The sequence below is a fragment of the Rattus rattus genome, chromosome 2, assembly GCF_011064425.1.
Source record: "Rattus rattus isolate New Zealand chromosome 2, Rrattus_CSIRO_v1, whole genome shotgun sequence".
Classification (NCBI taxonomy): Eukaryota; Metazoa; Chordata; class Mammalia; order Rodentia; family Muridae; genus Rattus; species Rattus rattus.
The window spans coordinates 70070282-70083031 of NC_046155.1; positions in this window are offsets into that span (position 1 = coordinate 70070282).

Consider the following 12750-nt stretch of genomic DNA (forward strand, 5'->3'; position numbering starts at 1 on the left):
CAGGGAGGCTTGCTTCTCTCTGCACTTTGGGGAGGTTAAATAGCTGTCGATATTTCTTCTAAGACCGTTCCTCTCTTTCTATTTGTGATTCCCAATGGACAGTGCCTCTCTCCCGACCCAGCTTTGTGCAACCGAAAGGAAGTAGAGTTACTTGCTTCTTCCCCATCGTAGCTCAAAGCAGCATGGGACTTATGGGCGCTCTGCTCAATGAAGGACAAAAATAGATATTTAGGTCTTGAAAGTTATCAGTTCAACTACCGAGTAATTTTTTTTAAGTACCCTGCGAGTGGGTTTTTAAGAGGTGGGTTCGAGAGAGGCCAACAGAGACTCCCGCCTGGCGTGGTGGAATTTGAACATGTCACAGTGGGGGTGTAGTGCTCTTCGTATGAGAGCCCTGCACAGGAGGTTGCCAGGACAAGCTGGCACGTCCTCAGTGAATAGCATTGGACTTGTCTCGGGGGTACTAACCAAAGTAGAGAGATGTGTGCACAGCAGCTATTCATAAGAGACAAGAGGCAGAAAAAACCTGAGTGACCATCGTCTGATAGTGAGGTTTAGAAAATGTGGTGAACCCATGCAAGGGATTATCGTGTACCCATTAAAAAGATAACACAGGGGGGTTGGGGATTTAGCTCAGTGGTAGAGCACTTGCCTAGGAAGCGCAAGGCCCTGGGTTCGATCCCCAGCTCTGAAAAAAAGAACAAAAAAAAAAAAAAAAAAAGATAACACAGTCTTGACACAGGTAGGTACATCTTGAAAACCCTGTGCTAAGAAAATAAGCTGGAGACAATGGCTGGATGATGTATAGTTTCAGTTTTGCCTATGTATCAAAGATTGGCAAATCCATAGAGATTAAAACCAGATTGAAGCTGGGGAGGAGGCACCAGATTCTTTGGGGAAAGGGAAAAAATGGAAAGTTCTGGTTTGATGGATGTGATGATTCATCTTCATTGTCAACTTGACTGGATTTTCACCACGGAAACACCCCTCTGGAGGTACCTTTGAAGAAGTTTCCAGATGGATTTAACTGAAGGCAGAAAACCCACTCTGAATGTGAAAGGCACCATCCCCTGGGCTTAGGCTCTGCATCCATTTCTGTGCATCTCGAATACAGATTCAGCGCGACTAGAAGCCTCGAGCCCCTGTCACTAAAACCTCCCCAGAGGTGGGCTGTAGCCCCACTTCCTTCCTGTAGCTGCTGTGGTTACAGCAAAAAGAAATATATAATTAACACAACAGATACGGTATTGTATTTAGAGGTGAGGAAAAGGTTTTAGACCTAGGCGGAGAGGTGGCTGTGAGGAACTGAAATGCTCCTGGAGTTTTAAGATTCACTTTATGTTGTGTGAGTTTCATTTCAAAAATCTGTGTGAATTACGGTGGACTGTGGTTAATTAAACAGAACAGGCAATTGGGTTCATGGCGCAGTCTTCCTGGTAACCATTCAAAGGCTACACCCATAGGGTAGGCGGAGAACCATTGAGTTAGCAGGATGGCTAAGGAGTTAAGAGACTTTTCTTTCCCCCAGGAACCTCTGCCAATGGCACTGTTACACCAAGGCTTCCTGTGTGTCTTTGCTGGTGTAGCGCTTTTTTTTTTAAAAAAAGAAGTTAACCTTTTTTTTTAACTACAATAAACAATTTAAGATTGAAGCCACTCTCTAGGGTTTTATTTTATTTTATTTTTAAATACATGAATGTGTCTATGTGTAAGTATGTGCATGTGAGTCCAAATATCCATGAAGACCAGAGGAGAAACTCCCAGGGGCTGGAGTTAGAAGCATGTTCGAGGCTTCCAGGAACTAAAATCCGGTCCTTTGCAAGAGCTGCACATGCTCCTAACCACTGGGCCATCCCTCCAGCCCCTTCTCTGATTTTCGAGGGTGCTGTGGAGTACTGTTAGCTGTTTGCACAGTGCTGGGTGGCTGTTCTTGTGCTTCCTTATCTTCATGACTGAACCTTAAGGCACAGCAAGTAGGCATTTCCCATGCCTTACAGCCTCTAGTACCTGGCCCCACCATGCCAGCATATGGTTAAACGATTCCTCTTGGTTAGTCTGAGAAACACCTAGGAGATGAATAAAGAGTACTTCTGGGTGCTTCTGTGAGATGCTTCCTGAGTTGATTATCTGAGGGATAAAGTCCCAGCCTAAAGGTGGGTGTCTCTATGCCCTTGCCTGGGGCCCTAAGAGAATAAAAAGAAAAGAGAAAGCCAGTTAGTTCAGGCACAGCCTCCCTGCCACGATGGACTGAGTCCTCCCAAACCATGTGCAAAATAAATGACCATTTCCTGAGCTGTTTTATATGCGTTTCCCAGGGTAAGAAAGCTAAGAGGTTTCCTAAGCACTGCATCCCCTCCTACAGTGTGTTACTCCTATGACTGCCTTACGTGGCTTACAGGAGTAGCCGAGAGTCATTTACGTTGTCATGTATGACAAAGCTTCGTTCTTCTTCAGAGTTGAACAGCACTCCTTTAGGCTGAGTGGACAGCACTCCCTTAGGTTGTATGCTACGTGTTCTTTATCTATACACAGTTGTGGACGTTTATGCTGTTTCTACGTCTGGCTGCAGCCAGCACTGGGGCAGTAATCTATCTTCAAGACCCTGCTTTCAGTTCTTTTTATAAAGTGGTTTGCTGGATCTTATGACAATTCTATTTTTTATCTTTCCAAAGAACCTCCATACTGCTTTCTCAGCCACTGCTTTATTTTTTTTTTCCTACCAGCAATGCACCAGCAATGATTAGGGGCCCTCATCTCTCCACTGCCTTGCCAATCCTGGTCTCATATGTTGGCTTAGCTCTTCAGATGTCAAGGAACTCTTAGGTAGCCTCGTGAGATGTGGACGGAGATGTGCCTGACTGAGGACAGCCACGGTACAGCTGCCGCCATGCAAGTGTGCCGTACCCCGGGAACAAAGTCATTTGGAGCATCTAAAGTTTGACTTGGTCACTCAGAGCTGAAACACCTATCCCGATTCTCAGGCTCTGTTATCTCAGCAGCCCTGATATTTCCCCCCTGTGTCCTTCCCCTTCCGTAAAACCATCTTGCCCAGGTCTTTTCCTGCTCCCTGCACCTCCCTCCGTGGCTCCAGCTCACTGCATCCTCTGCGTCTCTGATTCTGCTCTTTAGAATAAGCCGTGCCCATTATCTTTCACACGTCTTGAATTCTACTCCCGTCCTAGTCAGAAATTGGCCCCTTGTCCTTCAGGGGCCACACAGAGAATGTTCTAGTCCTTGAATGCCACAAGATGGGATTGAGTATTTATATGTTCATTAAAAATGTAAAGCATGACTCCTGGCTCACAGCAGGCAGATCTGACGCATAATCTGTCGTGTGGAGATCTGTGCTTGAGGTCCCTGTTGTCCAAAACAAGTTGCCACAGTAACAGGCAATTGCAACGATAACCTTAAAATATCACAGACTGGGAAATTTATAAAGAACAAAGGTTGGTGTCTTACTCTTCTGGAGACTAAGTGCATGGTCTAGAGACTGGCATCTTCTTGCTACATCATACACTAGGACAAGTGGGTGACAAGGGGACATGCTTATAGGAGAGTGCAAGAGAGTCAAACTAACTTTTGTAACAAACTCACTCTTGTGATATTAAATCCTTTCTCACAGCAACTATCTTTGTGCACTTATGAAGGTGAGGGCCCATCTTTCTGTACCATTAGAAGTCAAGTTGCCAGCATGCGACTTTGGGAATATGCGTTCAAACCAGAGCATCGAGTTAACACCACAGAGCCTTGATTTCTTCAACTGTAAAATGACGCTGTTAGCCTGGACTAATAGAAGCTGTGGGTCCCTCCTCTTTCCCTGCTCCTTCCTGTGGCTGAGTTTATCTGGGACTCAATGTTTCTGGCCGATAACCCTTGATCCAGGGACTAAAGATTCCCTGGCTTGTTAGAGCACAGGTGCCCTCGATGTCCCAATGTCTGGGAAAACAAGGCATCTGACAGCTGTTCCCAAGCCTGAGCCAAAGACCTGGGAGGATCCCATCGTCCTCAGTGTGTGGCTCCTACTGAACCCTAGGCTCCTTAGGGTGCCTTTTGTGTCTATGGAAAGCCATTAAAAGTATTTGATATTAAAGGGAGCTCCTGCCTTACCCACCACCGTGATTTACCTCGTTGTCTTGACTATCACTTGCAAGCCATCAAATTTACGAACCATTTAAGGTCTTGTCCAGCTAATAGCCCAGACAGGGTGTATAATACTGGTCGCTTTATAAAAACTCATTCTCTCTAGCCTCCTGACACAGCTCATCAGAGAGGAAGGCAGGTTTGCCGGGCTGATTTGGAATGACAGATCCTTTAAGCCCAGCCACACAGGGAGGGAACTGATGGCCAAGAGTGTCTGGAGGGTGCCCTGAACAATCATCCCTCCTCCTTCAAGGAAATGCTATGGGGCTTCACATTGGGAATAGGGAGAAACTGAACCAAGTAGAGTGACTGGAGGAGGTGGAGAGGCTAGAGGATGTGAAGAAGCTGGAGAAGATGAAGAGGCAGAGAAGGGAGAGAGGCTGGAGAGTATGGAGACGCTGAAGAGAGTAGAGAGGCTGGAGAGGGTGAAGAGTCTGGAGAGGGTGAGAGGTGGAGAAGGTCGGAGAGAGTAAAGATAATAGAGATCCTGGGATGCAGGGCTGGAGGGGAGGAGATGCTGAGAGGCTGTGTAGGGATGCAGAGCAAATTCCTATCATCAGCACCACGCCAGAGCCACTCATCCCACGAGGGACAGGAAGCACAGGCCCTGTTAGGGAAGTTCCTGAGGAGCTGCCCTCAGGCCCCGCCCACCACACACATTCACATGGCCCAGTGGGTTTGAGCTGAGGACTCACCTCAGGAGATTCAGGGATGGAAGAGGGGAGGGGAAAGATTTATTATTGTAGTGCTGAGGACCAAATATGGGACCAGGCACCTACTAGGCAAATATTCTACCACTGAGCTATGTCCTCAGCTCTGACACAGTTTTGTTGTTTTGCTTAGTTTTCATGCTCTGAGACAGGGTCTCTCTGAATAGCCCCCAGCAAGCATGAAATTCACCATGTAAGTTCAGGTTGATCTTGAACTTGCATCAATTCCCATAGTCTCTACTTATTGAGTGTTGAGATTGCATGTATGAACAGCATGGTTTTAACTTTTTTATATATAGTCTAAAAACTCACTTAGATACTAAAATGTAAAATCAGTCAGTACCCAAGCCGTTTGTATCCCATACTATTTGAAATCCATGCCGTTTCCTCACATTGATTTTCAAATGCAAGAGAAGCAGGCCTCAGAGAGAAAAAAAAAAAAAAAAAAAAAATTTAACACGTCATTAGGAAGCTAAGGAAAAGGTGGCATGGAAATATCTACTTTTAGAAGGGCCACAAAAGATAATGGAACTACAGAAGTCAGGCGCTGTTCTGTTGCCATGACGAACAAAAGGCTGCCATGATTTTAGGTGATTTGATGGCAGGGACAGTAGTGGCCAGTGACACATCAGTCTGCTGTCAACTCTGACTTGGTCTGACCTACTTGACTTTGAAAGTCAGGAGCTCTTAGCTAAGATAGGAATTTTTGCAGGGATGTAGGCGTTGCACCAGTAGCCATGGGTTACCAGAAGAGGAAGGTGGAGACAGGATGCTTCTCTGCGTCACAGGGAAGCTCCCCGGCCCTAAGGAGGACCCACATGAGCACCTCTGCATCATTACTCATTAAGGAGATGGGCTCAGCTTAGGCACAGGGTTAGATTCCCATTCACTAGTCTTTAGACCCCTCGTTCAAGTCAAGCAGAATCAGGAAGGATTGCACAAGATGGAATGAGTCAATGTTGGTGGAATCTTACTCTTCTCACAAGTTTATCTCTGAATGCATCTGACCAGCAACCTACATGTACTCAGTTCCATTCATGTTACTACATGCCTATTACACAGGAAGAACTGTTACTAAGGATAGAGACCACAAGCCAAACACTGATCCTGCCTATAGGGAACTTAGTCTTCTTACAACTGCTCTGTGCCTAACCACTGCTGTATGCCTAGCCCCATCTACTAAAGCAGAGTGGATTTAAATAACAACTACAATTTTTTTTTGACTCTCAAAAGACTTATAATGTGTGAGGACCTTCAGGAGACACCTAAGGAGGTTTAAGACAGTGGGTCATGAAAACTCACTTTGATTGTCTCCACTCCTGGGGAGAGGTGAGGATAACGAGGAGTCACTTCTATGTCTGACCCCATCACCATCATCCTACAGGTCCCAGGTGCTCTAATCTGTCAACTCTACGCTAGTTGTCTCCATCGTAGAGACCACCTCCACCTTAGAGAAAGTCCCTCTCCATCTTAGAGGTCACCTCCATTTTAGAGTTTGCCTCCTCTTAGAGCTTGCCCCTGACATTTTATCTTTAAGCCCAATTTGAACTTGCTGCCTTTTGAAAAATGCTGTGTTTTTAGGACCTTTCGCCTGCGTTCCAAGCTAAGAAAATCCGATTCTTTTCCCCACTCAAACCACTTCAGATCTCACTTAGCAGACAAAGGTGGCAGCGGAGTCCTATTTGTCCCTAATCTAACCGCCTTTTGGTTTTGTTGTTTGATTCCTCCTGAAGGGAAGAGTCCATAAGCGCATGGCTGAATTTTATATTAAGAGCCTCGGAAAAGCTCAGACCTTCTGACCTAAGAACTTCCCTTGGGAGCTTATTCCAGAGAAGTGATCCTAAATTCTGTTACAAATGCTTTGGCCTGGAGATGCCAGTACCTCTTGATAGGGAATGATTTGAATCTGCCTACTCAGCCACAAGACAGAAGTTAAATAAATTACAGGCAGTCTATACATTAAGACCCTGTCAACCGCTGTAGTGGTGTTCACACAGAACATGCTTTAATAACTGGTGAGATGCTTTTGCAATGACGGGCTGAGGGAACAAAAAGATCAGAATCCACAGTGACAGATGGAATTTGGGTTCAATTATGAATTGTTTGCACACGAATGATATAAGCTAAACTGTTAATAGTTATATCTAAAATTAGGACCATGGTGGAATCTTGTCTTCTCCGCTATTTTTTTTTCTATATTTAATGACTTTTTCACAACCAAGATGAGTTAAGGGGGAAAACATGTGAAAAAAAATGGTCCTCGGAAATCTGTGGGTGGGGTCTGCGGAGCCAGGCACAGAGCTTCAGGAGTGGGCAAGAGGCAAAGCTTGTGAAAAATCTCCTTTAAACCATCAACTACATCTTGTGGGCACAATTGTTTGCTCCAAATTGGCTATTTATTCTGTTAATGACTTTTTTTTTCCTTGTGAACCACTGTTTACAAATAAGGCAGATCCTGGAATCTGCTAGCAATTAGGGCATTGTTCTGGCTTCCTAATGAAAAATAAACACCATTAATAACGCCTGTCGCAGCTTATGCTCACGTTGGTTTTGTGCCGTTTACTTTGAGAACAGATAATAATCCCTAAGGGATGCACCGAGCCTATGGAGCGACCCTCTGTTTCCATGCTACTCTGATGGCAGCCAGAGTAGATGAGACGAAGGACAAAGGGGGGATTTCCCTCCTTTTTCATGCAAGCTTTCATAAGTGTCTCCTGGAGATCCTCGTCTCTCTTTTTGTTCTCCAAATGTCTGGGTAGCCAGTTAACTCACGCAGCGTGTTAGCGATCTTCTTTGTTGGATTGTATCCGTCCGTTACAGCCTGTTGCTCTTCTGAGACTCACAAGCTCTGGAGTGTTCAGGAACTGGTCAATAGCACAATCAAGAAAAATCTTGAGCTTAGATGAAATGTCCATCTTCAAACTCGGTTCTGCCTGGTCTTAGATGTAGTGTTTGTTCTAGTAGATCTTCCACCCAGCTCTGACCCTCCTCCTGGCTTGGTGTCGTTGACCTTGAAGTCAAGGTCAGACCTAGTGTGACTAAAGCTACAGGAGGACCTCACAGGCTCAATGATAATTCTGGATACCCAGAAAATTGGAGGTGAAAAGGAGAGTTAAGGTGACATGCAGAAGGAAAAAATGCATTTGTTCTCCTTCTGGTAACATTCGAAAGGAAGTTGGTGGTCACTTGTGGATCTGCCTCTCTTGATCCCTTGTCGAAGGCAGCTATGACACAGGGTCTGCCTGGCCACTCTGAGGAAGGGCTACTTGAGTGAGATAGAGCTGACAGATACTGCTGATAACCTTCAAACCCCACAGGTACCACGTATGAGGACACCATGAGGGACTAAAGAAGGTAGCTCATACCTGATGAGTGGTGGGGGAATATGTGTTTTAGAAAGGATACCCTGAAATTCTTAATATATAGAGAACTACCTGACTGAGATATGGTACTTGTGTTCAAATATATTTCTTGTTCATTGAACTTTGAGATAAAAGCATTTTTCAGTGATTCTGACATTCCCAGTAATGCAAGGTGATGGATACAATCTCTCTGGGGTTATGCTGCAAATTATTGCTGGGGTAGTCCACACAAGTGTGCACACATGATCCCATGTATGCAGCAGGAAGTGGAGGGATTAGAAAGGTCTTGCTGTAGAGGTGGTTCTCAGGAATAGGCGCGTGGAGTGGGTGGGACATGAAGAACTCCAGCCAGGAACCAAGACCTACCCTAAGGAGAACCAGAATACCTCACATGCTGGCGAAAATGGGAGCTGGGCTGACTGTCTCTGGAACAGAGGAGTCAACTACTTTGTAAAAACTAAAAAAAGAAAGAAAGAAAGAGAAGAAAGAAAGAGAAGAAAGAAAGGAAGAAAGAGAGAAAGAAAGAAAGAAAGAAAGAAAGAAAGAAAGAAAGAAAGAAAGAAAGGAAGAAAGGAAGGAAGGAAGGAAGGAAGGAAGGAAGGAAGGAAGAAAGAAAGAAAGAAAGAAAGAAAGAAAGAAAGAAAGAAAGAAAGAAAGGAGAAAATTCTCATATGGTAGAATTCCCATAAGAGAATATAAAAGTTAGGACCATTTATCCTTTATATAGCCCATCCTTTACCACATGGCTGGTTCCCTTTCTCCCCACCATCTGTCAATCTCTTTGGAAGCTAGAGTATAGGCTTAAATTTTTCAAAACCTATTAATATGGGTTCTTAAATGCTTTAACCTCCCTTCTAGCCCACCACCCATCAGAAGTAGTGGAAAAGAAAGATTATTAGGATATGGAGGAAGTGGACCTGTTTAGAAATTTTTTTTGTTTTTTGTTTTTTGGTTTCTTTTTTTGTTTGTTTGTTTTGTAGTAAATCCAATCTGCATTATCAGGAATTCAGCAGTTCAATTCACAGGAAACAACAGCTCAATCCACTTGCAAACACTTCACAAATATAGCAGCAGTCCAGTTCAGTAGTGTCGGGATAGCAGACACATATCAGCAACAGTGGCATGACCTAGCAGAGACTCCCTGGTCTCCAACAAATCAGCATGAGTCAGCAGAAGAGACCCAGGCCCACCAGGGATGCCAGGAGTTCTTGGCTGTGCCTCTCTCAGCAAAGACATGAGACTAATGAAACGCTGCAAAGCTAGCTATGCAAGCCCCTCTTGTCACTGTCTGTTGAGTGCAATGTTATACTAACATCAGTGTGCACCACTTGTCTTGCCTCAGTCCGTAAGTCTGTATCAGCTGGCAGCACTCTGCCAATGGGCCCCATTCCACAGAAGCAGCAAGAAACCACCAGAACACCACTAGAACACCACCAGAAGGTTTCCCTCTTTGGAGTTCCGCCAAATGGAGCTCAACTACACAATGTAAGGTGAATCAATGCATTCATGTCTATAACAAAGAACCCTTCATCACGCGTCCTTTCACCAGCCTCCTTTAGCAAAGCGTTCTTTCACCTGTGTCTGCTTCAGGAAAACACTCCTCCATGTGTTTGCCCCGGCAAAACACCATACGACACAACCGACTTTCCAAAGAACCCTTAAGTTCCCTCTTCACTAGAGTCAGACAAAAAACATTCATCCAGCTGAGAAAAAAATGAGAACCTAACTGCCCCTTTTCCTGGGCCAGATCTTTGCCTTTTATCTGGCTTCCAGATGTTAGATTATTATTATCATTAGGTTACCAATCCAAAGTTCTACAAGGCACAGAAAGATTCTTCAAGGGAACCTTCTCTTTCCTTCCCTACCCCTCTACTGCTGTTCTTTTAAAATTATTTCTTTTATATTTATTTATTATTTTTAATTATGTGTGCATCTTTATGTGTTTGTGTACATTGGAGTGTAGTTTCTCACAGAGGCCAGAAGAGGGCATTGTCTCCTCCAGAGCTGGAGTTACAGGCTGTTGTGAGCTACCGGTGTGGGTGCTGGGATTCAGGCTCTCCGAAAGAGGAGGGAGTGCTCTTAACTGCTGAGTCACATCTCCAGCCTGTGCCCCATGGCCCCCACCCATACCCCCTTTTACAGTACTGGGACTGGAACGCAGGGTTCAGGAACGCTGAGCACTTCCTCTGCCACTGACATACACTTCCAGCCCTGTACAGGAACTCTCTTAAAGATGAGTTGACCTAATATTCGTATAGCACAATTTACCCCCTTAAGACTGATTTTTTTTCTTGTTATGAACATACCCAAGACAAAATGCAAAGTGTGTTTGCAAAGAACAAAGACCACTTGTCTTCGACTTTGCGATGTGCAAACCTTCTAATTTTAAAGTCGTGTTTCTCAACCCTTTACATCTCCCAGGGGAGTCCAGTCCAGCTGTTCATCAAAGCTACCTTGGGAGGCTTAGTGGAAAGCATAGACTCCTGGACCCCAGGCAGAGCCCTCTGGACTCAGAATCTGCAAGAATGGAGTGCAGAAACACATATTCCAGAACTGTCCCTGGATGACCCGGATGCAGCAACATGACACTGGTTCAATGGCCAGTAGTAGTTCAGTGACCGTAGAAAACACTATAAGAATCAAGAACTGTTCTGAGTAGCTGCTCCAGGAGAGGGTGTCTGCCCCACTGGCCCAGATGCATAGGCAAGAATAATGCATGAGGTAGGGGGAGATTGAGAGGGAGAAATGCTAGCCACTGCACAAAAGCCAGTTTAGTTTCCCCTCCTATTTGGGAAAGTTAAACATCACTTACACATCCCATTTCCCTTAGAAACTGCCCCAAAAACTCAATGCAGACACAGCACCCACTCCTAAATCACCTGGCCTCAATTGCAAAGGGACATTATCCCCTCTCTTGCTTTGCACCAGCTCTCCCCTGAGCACACAGACATGGGCCTCCCAAAGCCGCCGAAGCTTGTTGAGGTTAGGTGAGGCGCACTGAGCTTTATTTTAGATCTCTTCCATTCTCCCTCTTGCCTCAAAATAAAAATTGATCTCTAAGGAGCTTAACTCGTTCTGAATGACTCTAATCTCCAGTGACTTTTTGTCAGTCCTCATTTCACAGGAAGCAAGCGACACACCTATTATCCTGTTATCTCGTCTCTCGGAAAAGAACATTCTAATGGGAACGCGCTGTTCTGCCTTGCCAGCACCCTCAGCAGCCTGCCCTCAGCGCCCCTGCAAGGAACTTTGTAGGAACTGGAGGTTTCTGCCTCCCTTGTTCCCACACAACTAAGGGGGGGTGGGGTGGGAGACTAGATTCCTCACCAGCATGAAAGTAGCCAAGTCGATCTTGCTGAAGAGAGCGAGCCTTGTTTTGAGAGTCAGGGAGACCTGAGTTCAAATCCCAGTCTTGCTGCTAAGCCACATGGGCAGGTCATCTGACTTAGGCTTCTGGTTGGTGGGACACCCACGGAGAGATGATGGTTTTGAAAACAGCATAGCTATACACTCAAAAGCCCATAATGTGTGTTGAATTTTAATTAGGGTAACTGAACAAAACCAAGGTAACTGGTTAAGCATTTCAGTTTTAAGTGTCACTGAGATGGCTCAGCAGGTAAGGACACTTGCTGTTAAGCCCACCTGAGCTTTATCTCTGGAAGCCAAGTGATAGAAAAGAGAACTGAGCAGTGCACGTGGTCCTCTGACCTCCACACACATGCTGCGACTAAGCGGTGTTAGCTGATCTTGTCAAGGTGACAGCATTAAGAGTCACCTAGGAGATACGCCTCTGGGCATGCCATGAGGATATGTCCAGGAGGTTAAACTGAGGACTGGATGCCTACCATACAGATCAGCAGAATGGGTGAAAGTCTAAGACTGAAAAAGAAAAAAGAAAAAGGAAAGAGGAAGGAGCCATTAGAGAAAGCCATCTCCCTTCTATGCTTGCTGGTAAAACGGAATTTTTGTTTTTCATTTTAAGTTTAGCTCATGCAACATTTGGCACAAACTTATAGCAAGTTGTCCCTTGATTTTTGGAAATGAATATTTAACTGGGTTTTTGGGCTGTGACTCACCAGACACATGGGAACCACCTTGGAGAAGAAGAGCAGACAAGTGGACTAGTGGGGTCTTGGTTGCCACTGATCTGGAAGCCAGAGTTCTTATGAGTGATGTTACGTTCTTGGCAGCCTCCTGGAGTACCCATCGAAGTCTTGACCATTTTAAAGCTATGGAGACTCTGCTCCTGAGGGCTAGATTGATGAGTTTGTTTTGCTGTTCTGTTGCTTTCTTTCCACACCTCTCCTGCCAGAGAGGGCAAACCTCGGCCAACCTGGGTCTGCAGGAGCAGATAGAAAGAGGTGGAGGTACTGAGCTCTGGAGCCAGCGTGGGACCCATAACTGAGACACTGGGCCCTTGCAAGGCGGAGGAGCTAAGCTGGTCTCCTCAAGTTGATACTTGTAATCACCTAGGAGATACACCTGTGGGTTTAACTGAGGAAGGAAGGCCTGCTGTGAAGACAAGCAGCAGCGCCATC